We start from the raw sequence: 27,443 nt of genomic DNA, 5'->3' as shown, positions 1-27,443 counted from the left end.
TGTTAACTGAGCTAATAAGGTTGTATCCTAATCCAATATGCCAGGTATGGTATACTCATAAGAAGAGGAGACATAGAAATGTGCTCAAACAGAGGAAAAAATCATGCAAGCTTTGTTGTCTGCAACTCAGGTGGAGAGGTTTCACTGGTAACCAACTCTGCTAGCACCTTGATCTTCAACTTCCAGTCTCCAGAATTATGAAAAAAAAATCTGTTGTTTAAGCTACCCTGTGTGAGGTATTTTCTATGGCAGTCCTAGCAAACCTATTTGAGGTCTATGAGTGATGGGAACATGATTCCTAGGTTCTTCAGGTGAGGAAACAGATGATCACATTTTTGACATCCTAAAGTTTTAAGGTTCACTTTTTTTCTTTTTGTGAGGTCAGTGGTATCTCTTCATACTCTAGTTTAGTACTTCTAAATTGGAGGTAATTTTACCTTCCAGGACATTAGGCAATGCCTAGAGATATTTTTTGTTCTATCAACAGGGGGAAAGAAGGATATTACTAGCATCTAGTGGGTAGAGACCAGAGATAATGTTAACTGTCTGACAATGCACAGCACAGGCCCCCATAATGAAGAATCATTTAGACTAAGATGTCAACAGTACAGCTGTTGAGAAACCTTGTTCTAGTCACCCCCCCCCGCCCCTTTCTTTTAACATCCCTTGATAATCAATAGTTCTTATCTCTGTAGATTACGTTAAGGGCATACTATATTTTATTGGTGATGTAGTTTCATGTATTATATTCATATCTTTGCAGGAAAACTATAGATCCCTTGTAATACTATACTATAGATCCCTTGAAAAATAAAATATTGTTAATCTGAGGTCATGATGAGCACTTAGTGGAGTTCCGAAATGGTGAATAGACTAAATATCCGTTTCTCAGATTATTCTAGAAAAAAGCATTTTCCCAGAACTCCAGGATCCTGCCCAAGGGCGCTGAAAGAGAGAATTGAACTTAGATTCATTATAGGTCCTTCAGGGATCTGATGGCTATTGTGATGGGTTCAATGTTGTGTCTGGACAGAGGAAGCCACCATGTCTGAAAGTCAAACCCTGCCCTCTGCTGGTATCATAGACATTGCTGGGAATATGACAGAAGGCCAGAAAATCAATCTACTTCTTAGGATCAGGAGTCACTTTGCAGTATTTGAATGTCAGTTCAACTCTGCATTTACATTAGACTTTTTCTACCTATGGAACATCACATTAACTGTCACCTGTCATCAAAGCTCTCACTAGAATTAAACCAAATAGAGAAAAGTGAGAAAGAGAAAAACAAAGGACAATCTCTGCAAGTTTAGAAACCAAAGTGTTTCAATTACTTAATTTTAGCCTCTGTTACTTGCCTCCTCTGCCCAACTGATTTGCTGATCCATAAAGGCACTGTGTAGTTACTTTTGTAGCCAAAGACCATTTCTGGAAAAAGGTTTTGTGTAGGAGAAATATTATTAGAGTTCTATGGCCCAAATTTTAATTGTTTATTTGTTCCTGTGACATTTTCCCTACAAATTTCTTATAAATTAGTTCTAGAAGAAAAGTATCATTATGTTTGAAATACCAGCTATCTCTGGAAAAAAACAAAACAAAACAACAACTAGATTCCCCCCTTATAGGAACTTAATTGTCTCACTAGGAAAGCACCATTGTGCTTCTTATCACAGACTGCAGACTTTTCTGTATACTGATGCCAAATGGGTAACATTTTAGTGGGACATTTGAAGTCCTGATATGCAACTGCATGGAAGACACACAAGGTCATTTAGAAGGTCTTTTCATCAGGAACATCAGAGTTTTCAAAAGATTCAGGCAGACTTTCCTGGGTAATGGAATAAAACAGAATTATCTTTTTAAAAGCCCATAAAGTATAAAAATAAGCAATCTGATGGAAACACTCAAAATTAGGAGTGAAAGATAAGGTAAATGCTAAAACCAAATCTTGATATATAACACCAAAAGCAATGAGTAAGAAAGGAACATAATAGGATAAATTGAAGAGTAGAAACTAGTTGATTGTAGGATTTAGCAGGTGAAAAGAAGACGTAGAACAACTCTAGCCTAGAATTGGGGGTGAAGAATTTGGGGGGCTTTTTCTTTTCCTCTTAAAAAAAAATAAGACCTTAAGTAAATCATTAAAGTTTCACTGAATTTAGCTCTCATAAAAGTGATACTATAAAGCCTCTATTTGTCCTCGGAAGATACATAAGATTATCTATTTAAAATTGTTTCTTCAAAAGTCAGTATATTATAGCCATTCAGTATGAATAGTCTACATACAATAAAAAAGAGCTTAATATATGGCTGAAGTAAAAAGTTAATCTATATATCCATTACTTAGAATCTTAAGAGGGAACATTAATTAACATTAGCAGAGTTTGTTGACTGCCAGGCATCACAGGAAAAAACAAACCATAAACTTTGCAGTCACAAAGGTCAATTAGATCCCAGCTCCACCTCTGATTAATCTTGTAACTGACTGATTAAGTCATCCTCTTTGAACTTTAGTCTCCTCACCATTAAAAGGGGATAAAAACTGTATACTGATAAAAACGGATAAACTGTATACTGTTTATATGAGGGTTAAATAAAATATGGGGCAAAACCTGGGTTGCTATATATTGGCCACTCAATAAATGTTATCATTATTCATATTTTCAACATATTGTCAAGTGTCCCCACACCAATACTAAGTAAATTACCACATAAAATTTTACTTTATATGTGTCTCTTGTCACACTGTCACACAAGGTCAAGAAACAAATTGGAATGACGTTAGGGACCCTGTCAGTGCCACACAATATGGTAATATGATTGTTACTAATCTCATCAAGCTTTCCACGAAGGATCAATTTTTAAGAAGTGAAAGTATGAGCATCTAAAGGGAAGATGCCTTAAAGAAAACCTTAAATTAGAGAAGGAAAACAATTATACTATAGACTTTTACTTGATGAGTCATATCTCAATTAATAGCAAAAATTTACTTCAAAATGCAGGGTTCGGGGAAATAAACAACTACTCTGCCAACCATTCTAGTATTCATTTAAGTCTCTTCCTTGAATTATCTAACTTAATGTGGTAATTGCTGTTTTTTAATATGATTTTATGAGATTCACATCCTAATAATTATACAACACTGTATTGTTTCTGGTAATAACCTTTTTGGTATTACTTTATTACTATATAAAATAATGGAAAAACAAATTAGGCTAAATATTTTTGCACTCAGAATAGAGCAAGCAGATTTGTGAAGTTCATTAGAACTTTGTGAAAATAACACAATATGCTAATAATTTTGTACATCTTCACGGAAGAGAAAAGTCTTTAAAATCTATATCAGTCTATTTTAGAAGGAATAGTAATGCACATGTATACTGACTGTATTCAGTCCATGATCAACTTAATCATTCTCTAGACTTTAAGCTATATTTATGTTTATGTTACACCATAAAAGATGTTCTTTACATAAAAAGTCTGTAGTTATGGACTTTCAAGTTAGGTTCGGAGAGTAACTTTATCTTACCGTGGATCAAACAGTCACAGAAACTGCTACTATAGAAGGAAATTTATCAGTCAAATTTATTACCTTTCTTCAGAGACATACAGGAATTAATGTTTGTCCTTTATCTTGTAAACATACACAATTACTATATTGTTACTGGTGCTTTTATTGTTGGGTTATCCAAGTCAAGTCTATCTTACTCTATAATGTAGTTGAGCTATTATTCTCTACAGTCTCTGTTGTTTATTGAAACAACGTAAGTCAGAGATTCACAACATTTAATTGCTGAAATGCTTCCTAGAAATTACATGCTCAGAGTTCACATATTCAAATACGGAGAGAGACTTGGAGTAAGAGAGTTGGGTGAAGAGAGCATGGTGGTGAGTGGAGGGCACTTCCTCCTTTCTCAGAGGAGATGGGTGAAGGGTTTGGGAATGGAAAGAGAGTCATTTCTTAGCTACAATTAATTGCATTAGTTATGATTACAGGGAGACACAGGACTTGATTTTTTAGGTAAGCTGGAAATTTCAAATTTTATATGAGATACCTACTTTGAAATGTTTTTAACTAATGCAAATGAAAACAAAACACTGTGTGTTATTAAACAGAACTTTTCTGCAAATCAAATCTGGTCCAAGGGCTGCCAATTTATGGCTTAGGATCCATGCCAATGACTTAATTTTACAACTGAGAAAACAGATTCCAAGTCACTACCAGATGCTGCAGATTCCCTTTCTTATGTTTTTATATTACACTAAATGCTTGAAGCACACCTTTGTTAGATATCTCTCCCCTCCCCACCCATTTCCAAGTTCAACAATAATCCATGACCTAGAAGTCAGAAACAGTGAAAAAATTCAGAGGTGGTAGGGAGGTGCTTCTGTTCACTGCTGCCCTCAGAGAGTCTGACTGTGGTTCACAGAGCATGAGATTAGCCTCTCTGAGACTAAGAGCTGTCTCAGAACAGCAGCCTGGACCTCACCTCCCTGCCTCATTGTTCCATATGACCTAGCAATTCCAACTTTGAGTGATGAGATAAGACCTCCACTTCTATCTCTGTTTTCTGTTTGACTTTGAAAGGAGCTGCTCAAGTTCTAGCTTCCATTTTAATTTTTTTTTTAATGTGAAGAGACCACATTTTTTGCTTTTTCAAATTACTGAGTTTTCAAAGTCAAACAGAAAACAGAGATAGAAGTGGAGGACTTATCTCTGTTTTCTGTTTGACATTGAAAACTCTGTAATTTGAAAAAGCAAAAAAATGTGGTCTCTTCACATAAAGAAAATTAAAATGGAAGCTAGAACTTGAGCAGCTTCTTTCAAAGTCAAACAGAAAACAGAGATAGAAGCAGAGGTCTTATCTCATCACTCAAAGCAAAGATAGTCAAGGAAAAGATAAACACCTGGGATTACATCAAACTGAAAAACTTTTGTACAGAAAAAGAGACATTAACCAAAACAGAGAGATACCCCACTGATTGGGAAAAAATCTTTGCACCCTAGTCAATTGATAAGGGACTGATCACAAAAATATACAAAGTACTCACACAACTCAATAAAAACAAAATAAACAATCCAGTCAATAACTGGGCAGAAGAACTTAAAAGACATTTCTCCAAAGAGGAATTGCAACTGGCCAACAGGCATATGAAAAAATGTTCCCAATCCCTTATAATCAGGGAAATGTAAATTAAAACCACACTGAGATACCACCTTACACCAGTAAGAATGGCACATATCAAAACAAACAAACAAACAAACAAACAAACAAAAACAAGCAACAACAAATGTTGGCGAGGATGTGGTGAAAAAGGAATTCTCCTACACTGCTGGTGGGAGTGCTAACTGGTCCAACCACTATGGAAAGTTGTTCGGAGTTCCTCAGTCTACTAAAAATGGAGCTACCATATAGCCCAGCAATTCCACTCCTAGGGATCTACCCAAAGGACACAAAAACACTGATTCAAAGGAACACCTGTACACCTATGTTTACTGCAGCACTAATTACAATAGGTAAAACCTAGAAACAACCCAAATGCCCAAAAATAGATGACTATATCAAGAAGATGTGGTATATACACATAATGGAATATTATTCAGCAATCAAAAAAGATAAACTCATGCCATTCACAGCAACGTGGATGGAGCTAGAAGGAATGATGTTCAGTGAAATAAGCCAGAAAGAAAAAGAAAAATATCACATGGTTTCATTTAAAGCAGGAATATAGGGGAACCAAATAAGACATCAGTGTAATAAAATAATAATAGTACGAAACACAACAAAGCAAAAATGGACAGTTATAAATCAGAGACATCCTGCAGGGGAGGAGGTGGGAGAGGGATCAGAGGGAAGGAGAGAAGAGCACAGGGGATTGAGGTGATGGTGCACAGGTGCATTGGTGAAGGAAACTCTGTGGGGATTACACCTGAGGGGTTGGGGGGGGCAAGCAAATATTTTTTAAAAATGAACAATGGGGCCTCCCCGGTGGCGCAGAGGTTGAGCACTGGGTTGTGAAGCTGCCCTCAGTCTCTGCAGAGATGGTTCGATACCCGGCCGCCGGGTGAGGGTCCCACATGGCGCACAGACCTCTCCTGCCGCCCGCTGTTCCCCTCAGCAGTGTGCTTCAGTCCTTCTGCCTGTTCTGCTCCCCGCTCTGGCTCTGGTGAATTCTCTTACCCTCCTGCGCTTCTGACTGTATCCAGTGCTTGCATAAATAAATCAATAAAAACTTTAAAAAAAAGACTAATCTGATTACATAATTAAAAAAATTAAAAATAAAAATGAACATTGATGCAAAAATTATTTTAAAAAATTAGAAAAAAAAGAAGTGGAGGTCTTATGATAAACTTTATTATAGCTCAACAGGTGTCATTTGAGGTTTGTTCCTTTACTGAGCAGTCTTTGTGCTGAGTGAGTGCTAGTCCATGGGAGTGGTGAGTCTGTTCCATGAATCAGATATAGGCCAGTGGGGACTAAAGGGAAATAGGAAAAGGCCCACATATCGGTTCAGGAACTCTGTTTTCTTCAGCCTCTAATAGTCCTCTTAAAGGAAACACTCTTGGGTTTTTTTTTTTTTTGTACTATGCACATATTAAATATTAAGTTGCTGGGATCAAACTCAGGCTCTAGGGAAGAATATTGTGGAGCTGTGGAAGGAACATGGTCTTAGCATTTGAGTCTTGATGTGAGTGTTCATCTTAGACATTAAAGTTTTCATTTTTATAAATTCAGTTTCAGTCCTTTTTATATCTTCCATGTCTCTACTTAACATGTTCCATCCTTCTTACATATTTGGAATCTTTGAACATAGGGAATAGTTATAACAACCATTCGGTTTGGTCTCCTTGAGAATTGATTCTAGAATCTGTGCCATTGCTATGTCTGTGTCTATGGAGTGGCTTTTGTTCTTTATGGATTGACCTTTCCTGCTTCTTTGCCGACCTGGTGATTTCTGAATGGTTGCTAGGAACTGTAAATTTTGCCTTCCTGGGTGTTGGATATTTCTGTATTCCTATAAAAATTCATCAGCTTTGTTGTGGGAAGCAGATAAGTCACTTCTTGTCAGATCTGGTTTTTTAATGTGACCAGAGCAGCATTTGGTTGAGGGTCAATTTTTTCCCATTTCAGAGGTAAAACTCTGAGTATACTGTTTGATGTCCCCTTAATTATAAGGTTCTCCACTCTGGGTAGTGGGAACAATAATTATTTTCTGGTGCCAGATGCTCTCTTGGGACTTTTCCCCTAATCCCTGTGAGTGATTAATCACACACATGCACTGAAACACAAGGAGGAGCCTTTGTGGCTCTCTGAGCTCTTGTAAGAGCTGGTACTCTGCCCTGCAAATGCTAAATACCTAGTCTCTCTGTACCACCATCAACTGAGGGAGGCCTCAACTGAGGGAGGCCTGGGAGCTCCTTCTGGGTTCTTCTTCTCTGGGTCATGGCTGTAAACTCCCTCTGGGCAGTGAGCCGAAGCAATCATAAGGCTCATTTCATTTGTTTCCCATCTCTCGGAGACCACTGATCTTTGTTGCATAATGCCCACTGCCTTGTAAACCATTATTTCACATACATGTACATTTTTTTTTTTGGTAGGTGTCTAAGTGAGAAGCTGAATCCCAGATACTCTATCTTGATTGAAAGCTGAGGTCTCTGAGTTTGAGTTGTACCCTACATCTTGTGCTATTTGACTTTGGAAGAATTTCTCAGCTTCATCCTCTGCCCATTTATGAAATGGGGATATTATAGTTGACCCTTGAACAAAGCATGGTTTAGGGGGGGCGAACCACCTTCTCCCAACACCACACAGTCAAAAATATGCTTATAACTTTTGATTCCCCCAAAACTTAACCAATAATTTGCTGTTGGCCAGAAGCCTTACAGATAACAATCAACACATACTTTGTATTTTATATGTACTATAAAGGAATTCTTAGAATAAAGTAAGCTAGAGAAAAGAAAATGATAGTAAAATCATAAGGAAGAGAAAGTACGTTTACAGTATTATGTTTATCCAGATGGTAAGTTTATATCTATTTATAAAATATCTGCATGCAAATTGGCCTGTGAAGTCAAACCTATGTCACTTAAGGGTCAGGTCATACAAGGATTAATCAAAGAAGTCATATAGAGGGGAACATGTCATAGTCTATAAAATTAGGCAAAGGTATACCCAAACACTAAGCAGATTTTTAAAAATGAGCCAGAAAGAAAAAGAAAAATACTGGATGGTTTCACTAATAGCAGGAATTTAGAAAACCTAAATAAGGGACCAGGAAAAAGACTAATTATAATAAAGTAAAAATCAAAATCAACAGCAACTATAAACCAGAGACACACTACGGGGAGGAGGAGAAGGAGGAGAAGGGAGTAGGATCAAAACAAGGGGGCTGGGAATTGTATGGGGACTATAACCAAGATGAAAATGCATACATTGTGCAAAAATGAAAAATGATGTAATATATATATAATATAAAATAAAATATAAAATATATATAATAAAAAATAATAAAAAAATGAGCCTGCACTGGTTGAACTTCCTTTCTAGCAGGAATCATCTGAGAACTTTCTCTTCCCCTACAGAGATATTTGCCTCATGACAACCAATGACCCTGACTTTACCCTCTGGGCCTGCTGGTCAAGGGCTATATACCAAAGAACTATTTGCCTTGTCTCAGAACCCACCAAACAAACACATTTCCCTGAAATATTTTGCCAAAGCTAAATCTCAAGTTTGTAGTACCACCAGTAAATCTATGTTATTTGTGGTTTAAAATAATTTTTTTCTTATTTATACCTTAATTTATAATAATCATTCTTGCCAAATTCCCATGAGGCAGAATACATAAAACTATTAATTGAAAACACCTGCCTAAAACTATAAGTATATGGAAACTCACCAGCTTAGAATCAATACATTAGCATTTGAAAAGAAAGCAATTTTCAAAGGAAAGATATCATTCTTTTGACATATTAAAATTTCAATTGGGGCCTCCCCGGTGGCGCAGCGGTTGAGTGCTGGGTTGCAAAGCTGCCCGTGGCCTCTGCAGCGCCGGTTCGATCCCCGGCTGCTCCCCGGCCACCAGAGGAGGGTCCCACATGGCGCGCAGACCTCTCCTGCCGCCCGCTGCTCCCCTCAGCAGTGTACTTTGGTCCTTCTGCCTGCTCTGCTCCCCGCTCTGGCTCTGGTGAATTCTCTCACCCTCCCGCGCTTCTGACTGTACCCAGTGCTTGTATCAATAAATAAATAAATAAAATCTTTATTTTTTTAATAAATTTTATTGTTATATTCCCCATACAATTGCAGCCCCCCCATTCTGACCCCAATCCCTCCGTTCCCGCCCCCGCCCCCCTAAAAGTGTCTCTGGTTCATAGTTTTTTGTTGATTTTGATTTTCACTTTCTTATATTCATTTTCCTGGTCCCTTATTTAAGTTTTCTAGATTCCTGCTATGAGTGAGACCATCCGGTATTTTTCTTTTTCTTTTTGGCTTATTTCGCTGAGCATGATCCCTTCCAGCGCCATCCATGTTGCTGCAAATTGCATGTGTTTATCTTTTTTGAATGCTGAGTAATATTCCATGGTATATATGTACCACATCTTCTTGATCCAGTCATCTATTTTTGGGCATTTGGGTTGTTTCCAAAGCTTAGCTATTGTAAACAGTGCTGCTATAAACATAGGGGTGCAGGTGTTCTTTGGAATTGATGTTTCTGTGTCCTTTGGGTAAATACCTAGGAGTGGGATTGCTGGATCATATGGAAGCTCTATGTTTAGTAGGTCCAGAAATCTCCACACAGCTTTCCACAGTGGTTAATTTCAATTGAAGTTGTTACGTGAGTGAAAAATAAAATTTGATGCATTTTTATTGCATGTTTATTTTGGCCAAACCAGTACGAGGCAGCTAGATTAATTACTTTTATACTGTTAAGTACTGTACATAGTTAATTATTTCATCTAGTCATGTCTGAACCAAACCTGTGGATTACTGTTCATGCAGGGCAATGATGATAATTTATGTACTCCCTCCATGCCACAGCTTGTTAATATATTATTTTTGATTTGAAACTAGATGTTAAAAGTTTGCAAAAGGCTTTCAAAGACTGCTACATGACATATGTTCTAAAATTATAGATTTCAAAATTAAGGTTGAGAACATGCTATGATAGGAGGTTATTTAAATGATGAAATTATAATAGATTTCATTTTAAAAATGTTTTCTCATGTTTTACTCTGATCTGTTTACTCTTATGGTTTCAGTTTGTGCTTTTTATTCTGTCTGATTTTAATAAGGGGACATTACTTTGGTCCTTACTAGTTTTCAACTTGTAGAAAACATGAACTTATCCCAGTCTTCCGATATGTCTTCCAATATTTAATTGTGGCTACAAGAGTTGAGGTATTTACAACCATCATGAAGTCACCAAGCTAAGAAGATGACACTGAAACCCTTTTTAAAATGTAAAATCACATGACAAAACTTGAATGTTAGGGTCCCAGTCATATTTGTACAAATTCAAATGAAAGAAAATTTTAGATCTTTTATATATTCCAGAAACATATTTTAACAAATGCATTAAAGGGAAAAAAATGAAGTCAGTAAAACAAAATGAATCATAAAAATGGAGGGATGGGATAGCCTCTGGATGATCTCTGTGTAGACAAGGAGGAACAGGATTAGCAAAGCAATTTCAGACCCCACCCCAGCCCTACTGATGCAGAATCCACATTTTAACAAGATTCTGCAGAGGTTTGTGTACCCATTCAAGTTAGAGTAGTGCTAGTCTAGAAGGGTGTTTTGCAATCGCTTTTGCTTATACATGGATCTAGTAATTTGCTCCTCACGTTTACTGAAAACTGCCCCTATCACGGAGCACTCCAGTGGGGTGTGTCTGTCCCTGGAGAGAACCTGAACCAGGACAGGCAATCTACTGCTATGTGAGGGTCTCTTGCATTTTTCACAGGGATTCTTTGCAATGCAGAGGAAGAAGAGTCCCAAGAAGGCAAAAATTTTTATCAAGGGAAAGAAAATCTATTTTACATCACACAAATATCTGTCAACTCCATTCATACAACAGCGGAACGGGATGCAAATCTTTTAGAAGAAAAACAATACAGATCCAGAAGTGGTGCTGGGACTTTGGTTGGGAGGGTCCTGGCTTGTTTGAGAAGAATTGATGGAAAGTTTCTCACTTTTCCTCTAAGCACATTCTTAAATTTTTTTTTATTTTGTATGAAAAATGTGAATTTGGCACTGTGACTAGTTATAACTAGCATTTTTTTTCCTCCTTTGCCAAACAATTTCCTTTCCTTGCAGAGGTTTTCAAACTGTTCAAACACTAGAGGTCGGTATTACCTATTTTAAAACATATCCAACTGACTGAGATTTTCAGTTTTCAATTTCAATACCCACTACTATGTTCTAAGATTTAAAAACTGTAAATACAAAGCACAGAGACTAAGAATCAAACACTTAAGGAAAGAAAGGAGAAAAGGTAATAGGAATGCTTCCAATAAGAAGAGAGCTGTGTCACCCCTATTCCTTCTGTAAGACAGTTCAGCACATGTTCATGTTCTGAAATTTTGAAATCAATGGCCACTCATAAAACAGAGGAACAAAAATAGATCTTTTCCCCAATGTATTTTAAGATCTTTGTGTCTTGAATTTTTAAAGCATTTCTTGTTGCCACAAAAGTTTAGTTTAACTTCCAGTTTAGTTCATTAAAACACCAATTTTACTACTTATATGAGGGTTTTTAAATGACCTTTTTTGGTCATTCAAGATTAAGTTTAAAAAATAATATTTTGGGGGCCTCCCTGGTGGTGCAAGGGGTAAAGCACCACATTATAAAGCATTCTGCAGCCTCTGCAGCATGAGTTCGATCCCTGGCCAGCCAGGGAGCAACCCACATGGCAAGGCAGACCTCTCCTGTCTCACCCACACCTCCCCTCAGCAGTGTATTTCAGTCAGTCTGCCTGTTCTATTCCCCACTCTGTCTCTGGTGAGTCCTCTCACCCCTGGCATCTCTGGCCTGTACCCCAGCTCTTGTATGGATAAATAAAAAATCTTTAAAAAAGGTGATGTTGAACATTTTTTCATATGCCTGTTGGCCATTTGCATTTCTTCAGAGAAGTTTCTTTTTAGCTCTTCTGCCCATTTTTTGACTGGATTGTTTTCTTTGTTTTTGTTGAGTCTCATCAGCTCTTTGTAGATTTTTGTGATCATTCCTTTATTGTTAGTGTTGGGAAATGCAAATCAAAACTACAATGAGATACCATCTTACACCAGTGAGAATGGCACATATTAAAAAAAACTAGCAACACCAAATGTTGGCAAGGTTGTGGAGAAAAAGGAACTCTCCAGCATTGCTGGTGGGAGTGCAAAATGGTCCAACCAGTATGGAGAGCTGTGTGGAGATTTCTTGACCTACTAAATATAGAGCTTCCATATGATCCAGCAATTCCACTTCTAGGTATTTACCCAAAGGACACAGAAACATTAATTCCAAAGGGCACCTGCATCCTTATGTTTATAGCAGCACTGTTTACAATAGCTCAGCTATGGAAACAACCCAAATGCCCAAAAATAGGTGACTGGATCAAAAAGATGTGGTATATATACACAATGGAATATTACTCAGTAATCAAAAAAGGTAAACACATGCAGTTTGCAGCAACATGGATGGAGCAGGAAGGGATCATGCTCAGCGAAATGTCAGAAAGAAAAAGAAAAATACCTAATGGTCTCACTCATAGCAGGAATTTAGAAAACCTAAATAAGAGACCAGGAAAAATACTAATCAATACAAAGTAAAAATCAAAATCAACAAGCAACTATAAATCAGAGACACACTATGTGGGTGGCAGGGGAGACAGAGAGGCGGGAAAGGAAGGACTAGAGTCAAAATAAGGGGAGAGGTGCAATTGCATGGGGAATATAACCAAAATGAAAATGTATACATTGTGCAAAGATGAAAACAGATGTAAGAATTATGTAAAATAAAATATTTAAATTAAAAAATCTTTAAAAAAAAAGAAATACATTAAAATATTTTTTTCAGGTTTACTTTATAGGGCTCTGTTGCAATTTTATAAACTATATGCAACTGGGCTTGCCTGGTTAAAGCTATATTAGAGTTGATGATTATTAGTGGTATCTACTAAATTTGGTCCTACAAGTTGTCACTATGTTTCCTGTTTACCTGAGGATTTTCACTAAAGCAGTCCACTGGGGTCTGCAACCTGAGAGTTGCTATGTAGGCTCTGATCCTCCCAGAAGTCTAACAATGAGGTGTCCTGTTTGGATCCCTGATTAATAATGATGGGATGGGAAGAGGATGGATAAATCAGGTAGAGGGGATCAACTATATGGTGGAGAATATAATTAGACTTTCAATGGTGAACTTAAAGAAATATATATATACACACACATTAATTTTTAATGATGCATGTTTAAAACTTACAAAATGTCATAATGCAATGTTACTTCAATCAAAAATTAAATTCAAAAAAGAAAAAAAAAAGTAGTGATGAAACATTTTCATAGTATTAGGAGCAGGCATCCTAAAGCACTATGTCCTCATATATTCACATATTTAAATGGAATGGTTGAAAAGACATAAAAGCTGCAATTTACTGTATTGCACCAGGGGTTTGGGATTCTGATGCTAGATTTTCATAGATTCTAATTACTTCTGCATTTGGAGTAAATGGCTACATTTGTTGCCAGGCAAGGTGTAGTCTACAGCTCCCTTCTTTTAAAAGGCATCATTGCATAATGGTCCTGTCCTATATGCCTCCAAAAGCATAAGCAGATCTAGTGTGGCTTCTCTGTGCCTGTCACCTTATTAAAACACAACAATTTGCAAGTGTTATTTAGCAGATAAGCTGGCTTCATTTCAAAGGCTAATATTTAACAGGGGAAAATAACCTATCCTGATCCTTTTAAAAAGTGTTTTCTGGGCCTCCCCGGTGGTGCAGCGGTTGAGCGCTGGGTTGCGAAGCTGCCCGCAGCCTCTGCAGCGCCGGTTCTATCCCTGGCTGCTCCCCGGCCACCGAAGGAGGGTCCCACATGGCGCGCAGACCTCTCCCTGCCGCCCGCTGCTCCCCTCAGCAGTGTGCTTCGGTCCTTCTGCCTGCTCTGCTCCCCGCTCTGGCTCTGGTGAATTCTCTCGCCCTCCCACGCTTCTGACTGTACCCAGTGCTTGTATAAATAAAAAATAAAAATAAATCTTTAAAAAAAAAGTGTTTTCTATGAATTTGCAGGCAAATAGCCTAGTGTTTTATATAGATCTCAAAGCTTGAATTCAAGGATAATTTCAGTAATGTCTTACCCTGCTTGTCTATATAATCCAAATATAAATTCAACAGCAGAAGAAAGCTAATTCCAAACTAAGAAAACAGCACCATATTTGTATTATAGACCACATTATTTAAAGTAGTTAAATTTTTCTTCATTTCTTATTGCATTTCTACATAAGGCTAGTGGCATATAAATTAACAATTTTCTCACCGATATGTGACAAAAAAAAAAAAAACTGCTTTATCCAATCCTGAACATTCTAGCCAGAGATATTGTTTCTTCTACTAATATTCAAAATGACAGTAGCTTATACTTGTACCCAATATCAGTATAAGACTGTAATTGAATATCAGTAATGTTCCCTTGTGTGTGTGTGTGTGTGTGTGTGTGTGTGTATATATATATATATATATATATATATATATATGTACAAAATGCTGATAATGCTGCAGTTAAATAAACAGCAACAGGAAGATCCTGGACTTGGAAAATCTGATGGCTTACAGATGGGAGAGAAATTACCAGAAACCAGGGTTTTGGATTCAGCCCCAAATTCCAAATCTGATCTTGGCATTTGTTAGCTAGTAAGAGAATCTAGCCTATAGAGTTTGTGTATATTTTGGTAATATAATTAGGTAAGAAAACATAGATAAAGCAATTTACTCGATATCTGACCCAAGAAGTGTTCAATTATGCGGTAGGGTCCCAACTGATGATGCTGGAGGACTCGGGGTGCCTTGGTGTGTGTCTGCATACATGTGAAGGGGTGTGATCCTATACCTTTGAATTTTATAGTGTTGCCAAACAGTGTTATCACAGCAACAACAAAAGAAACAGATGTTAACTAGTATTTTCTTTATGTCTACATAAAACAGCAATATAATAGAATGATAAGAATCACAGTTACAGAAAAGTAGTGCTGTGAGAAGTAAGATTCTGTGGAAGAAGCCATACCTAAATTGGGAGAGTTTCACCAATGATTCATATCTGGATTTGAGAAATTTTTATTTTTGTGTCTAAGTGAGAAGATTCTGCTTTTTTTTTTTTTTTAAAGATTTATTTATTCATGCATACAAGAACCGGGGTACATGCCAGATGTGTGGAAGGGTGAGAGGATTCACCAGAGACAGACCGGGCAATGGAACAGGCTGACTGACTGAAATACACTGCTGAGGGGAGCAGCAGGTGAGCCAGGAGAGGTCTGCTGCACCACGTGGGTATCTCCCCACAGGCCAAGATCGAACCCATGCTGTAGAGGCTGCAGACAGCTTCACAGCGCTGCGCTCAACCACCTGTGCCACCAGGGAGGCTCAGGAGATTCTGCTTTTTTAGATTTTTTTTTTTTCTGACCAGGAAGATGACTTACATTTGTGACCCTATCAGATTAAGAAGACAAGGTACTGCATTGAAATAGGAATCAACCAAAGACAGAAATTATTTTCAGAGCAGTTAAAATACTGAAGTTAAGAATCTGTCTAACCTTAGCAAACTGAAGAAGTGTGATCATGCTTAAAATGCTGTTTTCAATCCTTTAATTAATCCACCCCTAGTGATGGAGAAATGTTTATTTTCCTTAAAATACTATATAGTGTATCACCATTCAGAGGAAAAATCTGTGGGAGTTGGGTTTGAAGGGAGCTATGACTAACAGTTCTTTATTAGGGACAGAATGCTGATTAAACTACAGGTATTATTTTAGCTTGTCTTCCCAATACCAGTGGAATTTAGAATGAAAACTGCTGTATTTTATTTTTGAAAGATTTATTTATTTTTATACAAGAGCTGTGGTACAGGCCAGAGGTGCAGAAGGGTGAGAGGATTCACCAGAGACAGAGCAGGGAGCAGAATAGGCAGATAACAGAAATACACTGCTGAGGGGAGCAGCGGGTGCACAGGAGAGGTCTGCTGCACCATGTGAGATTCTCCCTGGCTGGCCGGGAGGGAATCCACACTGCAGAGGCTGTAGACAATTTCACAGCACAGCGCTCAATCCACTGCGCCACAGGGGAGCCCTGAAATTGCTGTATTTTAAATGACACCGAAGAGAACCACGATCAGATTCTGAAGACAACTGAAAGGTTTAACTCACAGAAGGGCTAGGCTTTGGCTGTTTGGCCTTTATGCTGCAATTTCCAAGGACATACACCAGAGTTACAAAAGAGGCACAAACTTCCTGATATCAGAGGCACTTGTCTGGACAGAAGTTTGTATCAAGTCAAACCAGCTTTCATGTTTTTATGTGAGAAAAAGAAAACCCTCATTTAGAGTAATGTGTATTCTCAAAATGTTCAGTTCCTTACACGGCAGATTGTACAGGATGCCAGTGACATAAGTGGTACTGGGAATAAATTCCTATATAATTATAAATAACTCTTGATACTAGTAACCAGTCCTAGGCCTGAAATTATACCAGAAGTAGTTCTCTTTAGGTTCTGTTTCAGTTTAGAGAGCTTGTCATCCACCGGCAATTAAGGACTGAACCCCATGTCTTTCTGTCAACTCAGCATGACCCCATTTCAGGGGACTCCTTTTTAGTTCTATGAGACCAGGGCTTTTAGGAGGTAAGTGTGGTTCCATTGTGGTGTTAGGGGAGAAGAAAAGGAGTACCACTGAGTCGTGCTATAGAGGAGGACAAGAATCCCCCGGTGGAGAACTCAGAAAGGGGCACCTGCCACACTGTGGGTCATCTCTTCTCTAGCTTTGCTCAGACCAACCTGGTTCTCTGAATAGAATCCAGTTCAATTTGCTGATAAAGCCTTTTGACATGACACAGTTTGGGGTTAAGAGCCATTGTGGCATAGCGATTACTATATTGTTATTGTTGTCATCTGGGTTAAAAGTGTTCCGGAGTCAAGTTGGCATACTTGTTGTTTAGAACTAGTCATAAGGTCTCTTAAGCTCAGGGGAATGTGATTAACTTAGATTAAATGCCATCATATATAAGGGTCATAAAGCCATACGTTTTTATACATGATATCTATTTTTAGTGAATTACTCAAATGTAAACCAAGTTTTCTAAAGTCTAATTTTTTTATATTAAAATGTTTCCAATGAATAACAGTATCTAATTACTGATTAATTTAACCAAGTTTAGAATGACTTAGAAAACACTGAAACATGGGCCTCCCTACTGGTAGAGGGTTTATGTCTCAGTACTATCAAGCTATTGCCAGCCAATATGGCATGGCTTCAATTCTTGGCCAGGGAGCTAACCCACATGGCACAGCAGACCTCTCCTGTCTCACCTGCTGCTCCCCTCAGCAGTATATTTCAGTCAGTCGGCCTGTTCCCTACTCTGTCTCTGGTAAATCCTCTCAACCCCCCCCACACCTCTGGCCTGTGCCCCAGTACTTATATGCATAAATAAATAAATCTTTAAAAACAAAATCAATAAAATCTTATTTGACAAAAGCAGTGAGAATAACTAAGGATAATGACATTTGTTTGATTGGAAATCAAGTTATTTTCAAAACCTTTCAGGCCATGAAATTTCTCAGTCATTGGGTAATGCTTTTCTAAGATAAAGGAAGCTGCTTTTTTTTTTTTTTTTTTCTTATTCTGCTCATGATTACGTCTCATTTCGTATTCTTGGGGAAGTTTCTAGTGAAGGTGTATAGACAATCAGAACATTAGGGGGAAGCATAATATTATAGATGCTTGTTTTTCCTTGGTCCCATCTGCTGGAAATAGTCACTAAGTCCTTGGTCAAAGCTGATATGAAGGGAACTATACAAAAATCAAATTAGCAGGAGAGAAACTATTAGTCTTCATTTCCTTATTTTCAACCTGCAAACACAGATTGTTAAATATGCTTATTCCCTAACTCTCTTGGGAAATCTTGAAGAACAGCAATACCAGGAAAAAGCATTGGTATTATATGAAAACAATACCAATAAAAATAATACAAAGTTAGGATTAGTCCTTGTTATTCAGAGTATCAATGTTTAGACTTGGTTAAATTTGAAACTTTTCATTAAAATATTTTATTCCTAGTTATATATAGATAGATGCCATATATAATCCCAAAGTATCTGTTTAAAATTTTCATTTTGTTGGACTAGAAGATTAAATAGTTTAAATGGAATAATACAAATGAGATTATTTTGCATTTAGTAGTTCTCCAGCACAGTGAAGTACTGATATTCTTTAACTAAAAATAGTCTACTAGCAATTTTGTGCTTCCCTAACTCTATTATTACTTGAGAAATTCTATTTTCAGGTCCAGAGTCATGGGATTATAGGTCAGTGATAAGCAAAGTGGTTCTGAAGTATACCAAAGGTGCCGAACAAGGCAGCTGGTTGTCCAGGAGAAACTAATGGCAAACACAGATTTCTAATGACTAGAGTTTGAGTTGCAGCCACAGAATCGGCCATTACGAACTGACTCATGAGCCTGACATCTTTTTAAAATTCTAATTTTGAAACATGTCACCATATGGTGAAACATTTAAGTCCTTAAACCACTTCATTCTTTATTATATTTCTCTCTCTTTTTAAGATTTATTTATGCATAGAAGAACTGAGGTACAAGCCAAAGGTGTGGGGAGGTTCACCAGAGACAGAATGGGGTGCAGAACAGGCAGATATATTGAAATACACTGCTGAGGGGGGCAGCAGGCGAGACAGGAGATGTCTGTCGCACCACGTGGTTAGCTCCCGGGCCGCCTGGGGATCGAACTCATGCTGTAGAGGCTGCAGATAACTTCATAGTGCTGTGACTTAATACCTTGTGCACCCAGAGAGGTCCCTGTTATATTTTCTCTTTCTTTAAAGTTTTGTTAATCGAAGTAACATTGTATTATAACAGTATGTAGGTTTGGAGTATGTATCATTATAAATCAATTTCTGTATGTAATATATAATGTTCACTACTAAAAGTTCATTTAACATCCACACTAAATATCACATTTCTGCAATTTCTAGTTTCTTCTATGTCAATTCAGATGTTAATACTTGATGTCTTTTGTTACCCATTCTTTCTTTGTAAATTCTGAGGATACTGACCTATTAGCTGAGTCTTGAATATAAATATACCAGTATATATTGTCTGGTACAGTCTCATGGTCTTTGGTTACGTGTGCCTTTTGCAGAGAGCAAGTTTCCCCCAATGTCCACATAGTTCTTTCCTTATTACCAAGGAGACTGTCTCTACTAACCGTTTTAAAACCATGCTCTCCCCTTTCACTGCTTCCACAATCAATTTCCATTCTATATGTTATCCAACATATTATAATTTTACTTTATTGTTTTTCTGTCTACATGAAGTAGGATATATGTTCTATGAGCCAGGAATGTTGGTCTGCCTTGCTCGCTTTGTCCTCTGTGCTGGGAACAGTGACAGGCTGTAGGTGTCCAATTTTTATTATATACATGAATCACATCAGAATCCATTGCAACTTGCAACCCTAAATAGGAATATGTTGTGCTTAATTTTCTTCACATTCAGATGGATTCAGACTCTGTTTCTTTTATATTCCTATTTTAGTCAGAGGGAAAATATCCTTTAGGATTACTCCATGCCTGCACAATAACAAACTTATCAGTTCTGACAGCTTCAAACTAAAATTCTACCAGACTGCTTAAATAGATGTGTAAAGTACACCCAATACAAGTATTAGGGAGTGGCAGGGTCTGTAAAAAACAGGAGAGTCACATACTACCCTGAAGATATTCCAATTTGGAAAAGGCATTTAAAACAGCTCTTTCTGAAGAAAACCTGTCTACCCATGGTTTCAAAGCCACTCTATGACTACCAGTTTGTGACCAATAGGATCATGAAGACAAATTCTATTGAATAAGTTACGCTGTTTTTTTTTCCTACCTCTTTTCAACTATGTATACTCAAGATTGGGTATGAGTGTTCTATATTAAGACAGAAATACTCCACTGATCAAATCTAATTACATTTACTTCCCAAATAATTGTATATTATCTTCCCCTCTTGTGAGAGAAATGGCCCCTCTTGGGTCCTCAGCATCTGATTATTGCAAACCTAATTGATTTGCGACATTTCATTAATAAAGTTAACTAAAACTAATTATACATATTGAATAAAAGTTTCCTGTGAAATGAATTTTTCTATTTAGCTTAAGGGTTCTTATTGTTAGAATGAATTGGTGAAGAGGATTACAGAATTACTTTCTCCTGATAAAATCAGTATGGACAGATTGATAATGACTCCACAGAACGAAAAAAATGAAATTGATTCAATATGAAAGTTAAAGATATCAAAACAACCATCTTAGAAGATAAAATCATAAAATAGATTACTAGATCTCTTCATTTTAAGATGTCAAATAAAATCTGTTAAACTTGTCATATATCCTCATGGGATCTAACATAAAATATTAATTTATTGACATTCACTATTTTACTCATAGTATAAGTGCTGCTTTAATGGGACATATTGTGTTTATTATTCTTTAATTCAAATTGTATGTTTTCTCTAATTCAACCATTTAACTAAATCCAAATTCCATCAGAAATACAAGGGAGACCCTACTGCTACTTCATTGCCCCAAACCAATCTGATGCATTATGAGTCATCGGGTCATTTCCATGGTTCCTTATTTGTTCATTTGTGTATAGATAATTATGCTTTATGTGAAACAAAAAACTACCATTTATTAATGATTTATAGTTGAATAAAGTGTGGCTATCCCATTATATAATTTAAAAATTGTATTAGTTCTTATTGAACTAATGATGGTTTATAATATTTCATATGATTTCAACGTATAGGGTCACATCTCTTCAAATGTATTTTATCACACCATATCTACCACCAAAGCACCCAAAATTCTTTACAATAGTATCACCTACCCCATTGTTACTCTCATCCAATCCCCCATTCTCAAATGTCCCCATCCACCACTCTGGTAGCCTCAGTTCAGCCAGAATTATATTTCTAAGGCTTGTTTTGGTATAGTTTCTTCTGATTCTTTGCTTTGCTTCTTTATAGTCTATCTATTTAAATATTTATTTATTTATTTATACAAGCACTGGGTATAGTTAGAAGCACGGGAGGGTGAGAGAATTCACCAGAGCCAGAGCGGGGAACAGAACAGGCAGACTGATAAAATATACTGCTGAGGGGAGCAGCGGGCGCATCAGGAGAGGTCTGTGTGTCATGTGGGACCCTCGCCGGTGGCCCGGGATCGAACCAGCACTGCAGAAGCTGCAGGCTGCTTCGCAGCCCAGTGCTCAACTGTTGCGCCACCAGGGGAGGCCCCTCATTTTTTTATTTGCTTTTCTCTGATGACAATTTTTCATAAGCATTTTTTTCCTGTGGCTTTTGACTGACTGTATTTTTCTGAGAAATAGCTAGTTAGTTCTTCCACCCATTTTCTAGTTGAGTTGTTTTGTTGCTGTTGAGTTACATGAGTACTGAGTAGATCTTGGATAATAACCATTGTTAGTTACATGATGTGTGAATTTTTCTCCCATTCAGAACGGTGTCTTTTTGTTTTAATGACAACATCTTTATGTAGAAGATTTTTGATTTGATGTAGCCCCATTTTTTGGTTTTGTTTTTTCTTTTGTTTCTCTTATCCTAGTTCAGTCCCTAAAGACATCTTTGGAGCCAATGTTGAAGTGTGTTTTGCCTATGTTTTCTTCTATGTATTTTATGAAGTCAGATCTTAATCCTAATATTTAATCTATTTTGAACTGACTTTTGTGTTTGATGTGCAAGTGGCTGGCCAGTTTTTCCAACGCCATCTCTTGAAGAGATGTTCATTTCTCCATTTCACACTCTGGATTTCTTTTCAAATTAACTATCCATATAAGTATGGGTTTATTTTTGGCCCTCAATTGGTTCAAGTATATCCAATACCATACTCTTTTGACTACTCTAAATTTGTAGTACAGCTTGAAGCCTGGGATCACGATACCTCCATTTTTCCTTTTTTTGGTCAGGATTTCTTTGGCTATTTGGGGTCTTTTATGAGTTTACATAAATTTCAGTATGTTTGCTCTGTTTCTTTGAAGAATGCATGAAAATTTTGGTAGGGATTGCACTGACTCTGAATATGGATTTGGGTAAGAAGGTCATTCTAACAATGTTAATTCTTCCAATCTATGAGCAGAAAATTATCTTTCAATTTCTTTGTATCTTCTATTTTTTTAAACAGTGTCTTTTAGTTTTCATTTTACAGTTCCTTCACCTCTTTTTTACATTTATTTCTAGGTATTTAGTTCTCACTGATGTGATTATAAATGGAATTGTTTTCATATAGGAGCACAACAGATTTTTGTATATTGTGAACAATGTTTTTTTGGAGTCAATTGTTTATGGGGGGAAAAACACAACAACCCACAAATGGATAAACTTTACTTTTCTTTTTTTTCATTGGTAAGACTCTAAACTTCATATTCTACAATTCAAAACTCATCTGAACTTTGATTTGATTATATGTTTTTATTGAAAATGATATGATAAAAAATGTGTAAAGGGATACTGGCTGAATATTTATATGCCTTTCTTACTTCTAGTTACATTGTCATTTTAAATCCTTGATGGTTCAATGACTGAAAGACAAATTTGTTTTCATTTTTTGCCTGTGTAACACACAACCATTAGTCAAATGTAATTGAAGCAGTAGATATAAGAGACTGGAAACTAACTGAGATTGGCATTTTACTAATGGGATCATACTAGTGGAAAAATGGTGATTATGAACTTTAAGAATATCAGGTAAAAAAGTAATTGCAATAAAGTAAAAATCAAAATCAACAGGCAACTATAAAACAAAGACATTCTGCAGGGGGTGGGCAGAAGGGAACAGGATCAAAACAAGGGTGGGAAGGCACAAGGGACCAAGGTGATGGTTCATGGGGGAATGGGTGGTGGGTGGTGGGAATTTCATGGGGACTATAACCAGAATGAAAATGCATACATTGTACAAAAATGAAAAATAATGTAAAATATATAAATAATAAAAATTAAAAAATAAATAAAAAGATAAAGATCTTTGAACAAAAAAAGAATATATTATAACAGGGTGATTAAAATAATTAAAAATTAGAAATAGATTATCTATTTTTGGTACTACATTACTTTGCAAATGAGAATGGGGACTACTAATATTTTGTACATTTCTATAAAAAGTGAGAAAAAAGAAATAATATTTATTCTGCCTGGCACCGCAATTAAAAAAACAAACAAACAGTTGTAATCACTGTAGGAAAAAAATGAGAAATATCTATCATTGAAGGAAAAAATAAAATCTCACAGAATATAAAGAAGCAAACACAAGCTCTGAGAAATGACCCTACATCATCTTTTTTAGTTTTGCTTAGTTTGAGATGTCAATGATGAAGATAAAAAGTCAGTGGTCATTTTTATCAAACTGTAATTATGTGTACCTCTTCATGATTTATTAAAAGAAAATAAGAGGGCCTCCCTGGTGGTGTAGGGGTTAAAGACACAGCCACAGCACTATCAAGTCACTGCAGCACAAGTTTGATCCCTGAGTTTGATCCCTGGCAGCCCAGGGAGCTAACCCACATGAATTTTTAGTTCCACATACTTGTAACTACTCTATATTTAAATTAAAAAGCCACAGTTGCAAATGGCTAACATATTGGCTAGTACAGGTTTACAGATTGTAAGCCATTGAATACAGTCTTTATTACTTTAAATGTTATAATTGGGTTTTCCCCCTGTGTCATAAGTAGATTTCAGCCTAAATTATTTTGGTCTTACAAAACAAAAATGCTATTTATATTTTACTGGTTTAAATCAATGTGAGGGCAGAGTTTGGTAGTCCTAAATTTATAACAGCTTTTTATTTTAGGTAATTTTTTAAAAGGTATATTAAAATGCCTTCTGAACATACTTTTCATATCTCAATATAGTGTCTTTGGATTGGGATGGGATGTTGGAGATTGTTTACAGGAAACTAAAGGTAAAGCTGTTTGTAAATGGCAGAATTGATATAGCCTCAGTTCTTAAAAAATAATTTCTTAGAATTAAGCATATTTTGGCCTCCCCTGGTGGCGCAGTGGTTGAGCACTGGGCTGAGAAGCTGCCCGCAGCCTCTGCAGCGCTGGTTCGATCTCCAGCCATGGGTGAGGGTCCCACATGGCGCGACAGACCTCTTCTGCCGCGCCTGCTGCTCCCCTTCAGTAGTGTATTTCATCACTCTGTTCTGTTTCTCGCTCTGGTGAATTCTCTTGCCCTCCTGCACTTCTGACTGTACCCAGTGCTTGCATAAATAAAATAAATAAATCTTAAAAAAAAGAATTTAAAAAAAAGAATTAAGCATATTTTGCTTATTCATCTGAAACTTAAAGGCTTGAAAAAGTTAAAAGTTTTACACTGTTTTCTTCAGTGATATGTTATTTGTAAGCAAATTGTCAAAGTTATTTTGAAAGCTTTGCTACTAATGTGTGAAAGTTACTCAGAAACAAAGGGCTTTCAGAATACAGGAGAGGCTGTTGTAAAAATCATTTACACCAGGAAACCCCTGGATTAGCGTCTTGTTTCTTGTGCTTTAAACATATTACAGACATAAGCAGCTTCTTTCTGTTCAGTCCTCTTTGGATATAAATTAAACTTTCCAGTCTTAAAATCTTCCTGACTAGGACATATATATTTAATGTAACTTTTTCAGAGCTGGAATTTTACTGAAAACACACACACGGTTCAGCTTCTTTAGCTTAACTACACCTAAAAAGCACCCTTAAAGATTCCTAGTCACAGAGTTCCATTGAATGTTACTATTTTAGTCACCAAGTTAAGGCCATCCTAAATCGTTTCCTAACACTACCACGGAGTGCCTGCCAGCAAGTGTTTCCTACTTGCATTGGAATAAAGAAGAATAATTGTCACCTTTAGATGTATATGCCTGCCACCACTTAGGTTATGTGTCTTCTACCTTGATACAATGCAGTCACAACATATTTAGGATGGGACAAGCTATTCTTTTCATTCTGTATGGACAGACTAGGGAGTGTTTCCCCTGTTAATTTGGAAAGCTGAGGGTTTGTTTGTTAAGATGAATTTTTGCCAGTAGAGAATAATCTTGTAAGCTGGGTAAATCTAAGAGTTTTTATAAACAATCTCCAACAGGAAAACTGACAGAGTGGGACCAATAGAGCAGTCCGTGGCTGCCCAGGCTGCTTGCAGGTTCGGAGTATAATATCCCATTGTGTGACTCCAGAGGACCTGTGCCTACTAAGACTGAATGGGGCTTAAAGGGTGCATCAATGTCATGTTGTCCTTTTCCCTAGGAGAAAGGGAGACATTTGTAAGAGTGATGCTGAGATGCGTGGGTTTTCAGGAGGGGAGCAGGTCAACTTTTAAGGTTTATGTGCTTCTGAAACTGAGGGCTGGGGTATTATAGAACCCAGCTCCTCATTTGGTGACTCATGAGGAATCACAAACATTTTCATGAAACTCTATATAGTAAGGAGAATATTGCTCAGAGAATCACCTGTGGCCATAAGATCTTGGCAAGAGGTTGCAAATCTTTCACAACATTTATCATCAACATATAACTACCTTGGTAGTTAAAACATTGCTTACATTTAATATAAATATGTATGTTCTTAAACTGCTGGAGGGAATTTCATTCTTTTATGCTTCCTGTGTTTCTCTCGCTAGACAATGGTGTGCATAGCTTGTGTTACCTCCACTGTTGACACATTAGAGATAAATACTGACAGATACTATGCCATACATGTAAGACATTTACCTGCATGCAGACCTTCTGGGATGGCTTCAGGGACTTATTCAGATAAAACCTCAGCTGTTTGAGATCTACTTATCATGTATCAAATCTGAAAAGCAAACAGATTGTGATTCAGTGAATATGGTCACATTTTAATTTACAGGGAAAACATAAAATCATATTTTAAGAGTGTTTATAGAGGGAACGGAACCATTTGTTCCATATAAAGAACATACTTTTCCTCATAGAATTAGTTGTGCTAAGTGACTGTCAAGGGAGCCCTTCCTCTTCCTGTTCACAGTCAGTGTCTCCCCACACCCTTGTAGACACAACCGTAGAGAAGGAGAAAATGAGCAATCTTTTAGGAGCACAACCTCCCACTTCAACATGCACACTTGCTTCATTCACTTGCCACCAAAGCTCCAGTCACCCTACACTATCACATTAGCACCTCTCTCCAACCTTAACCACAGTTTTCAGAGTCTAAAAAATTATTTTTATTACATTTTGCCAGTTTGCTGTCTTTGTTTATTTATATTCCACAGCTGAATGAAACCATCTGGCACTTGTCTTTCACTTTCAGATTTTTCACCTCAAGAAACATCCATTTATTCCCCAAAAGACAGTATTTCATCTTTTAACTGGGTGAGTAACACAGGTGTATATATCACAATTTCTTTACCCAGTCATCTGTTGATGGGCACCTTAGGCTGGTTCCATGTGTTGGCCATCGAGAATAACTGCCATGAACACAGAGAAGCACAAATCTCTTCATGTTAGTGTTATCATAGTCTTTTATCAATATTTTTCATTATATATTTGGAGGATTTTTTTAAAGTGAGAAATGTTTTAAAGTTGAAGAGTTATTCAGGAAGATTGTGGTTACTTTTAAAAACAACAACAGTATACCCCAACTGTACTATGTACTCTGTATTGCTATACAGAAGAATTTGTACATCAGAAAGATCTATTTTTGGCCTTATTTCTTGTTGGTTTTGTCGTTATAGAAAATAAGTTTTCCATAAGAAGATTTCTCTATAAAATATCATTGTGATTTGAATTCTGTGGACCATTGTGGGTTACAGTATACCTTATGGGAAAAAAAAATAAATTAGAGAGAAGGTCACATTTGCCAATATTATTTTCCATAAAATTAATAGTTTTTCTTTAAGTGTTGAAATCTAGAGTGAGTCAGCAGGAAAGCAACAGAATTCCAAGACAAAGTAAGAAGTATAAAAGCAATAAAGGGTTCATTATAGGACAATTTAAAATCACATGCAAAAAAAAATAAAAAGAAAAAAGTCACTTAATGGCTAATGACAGATGAATAGATTACATATTAGATTAGATGTGAAATATTTATGTGATATAATACTACTCAACTATAAGGTGATGAAATCTTGCCATTTATGACAACATAGATGATACTGGAGGGGATTATAAGTGAAATATGTCAGAAGGAGAA

Source organism: Talpa europaea, assembly GCF_964194135.1.
Source record: "Talpa europaea genome assembly, chromosome: 4".
NCBI classification, from domain to species: domain Eukaryota; kingdom Metazoa; phylum Chordata; class Mammalia; order Eulipotyphla; family Talpidae; genus Talpa; species Talpa europaea.
This window is presented reverse-complemented; position numbering follows the sequence as displayed.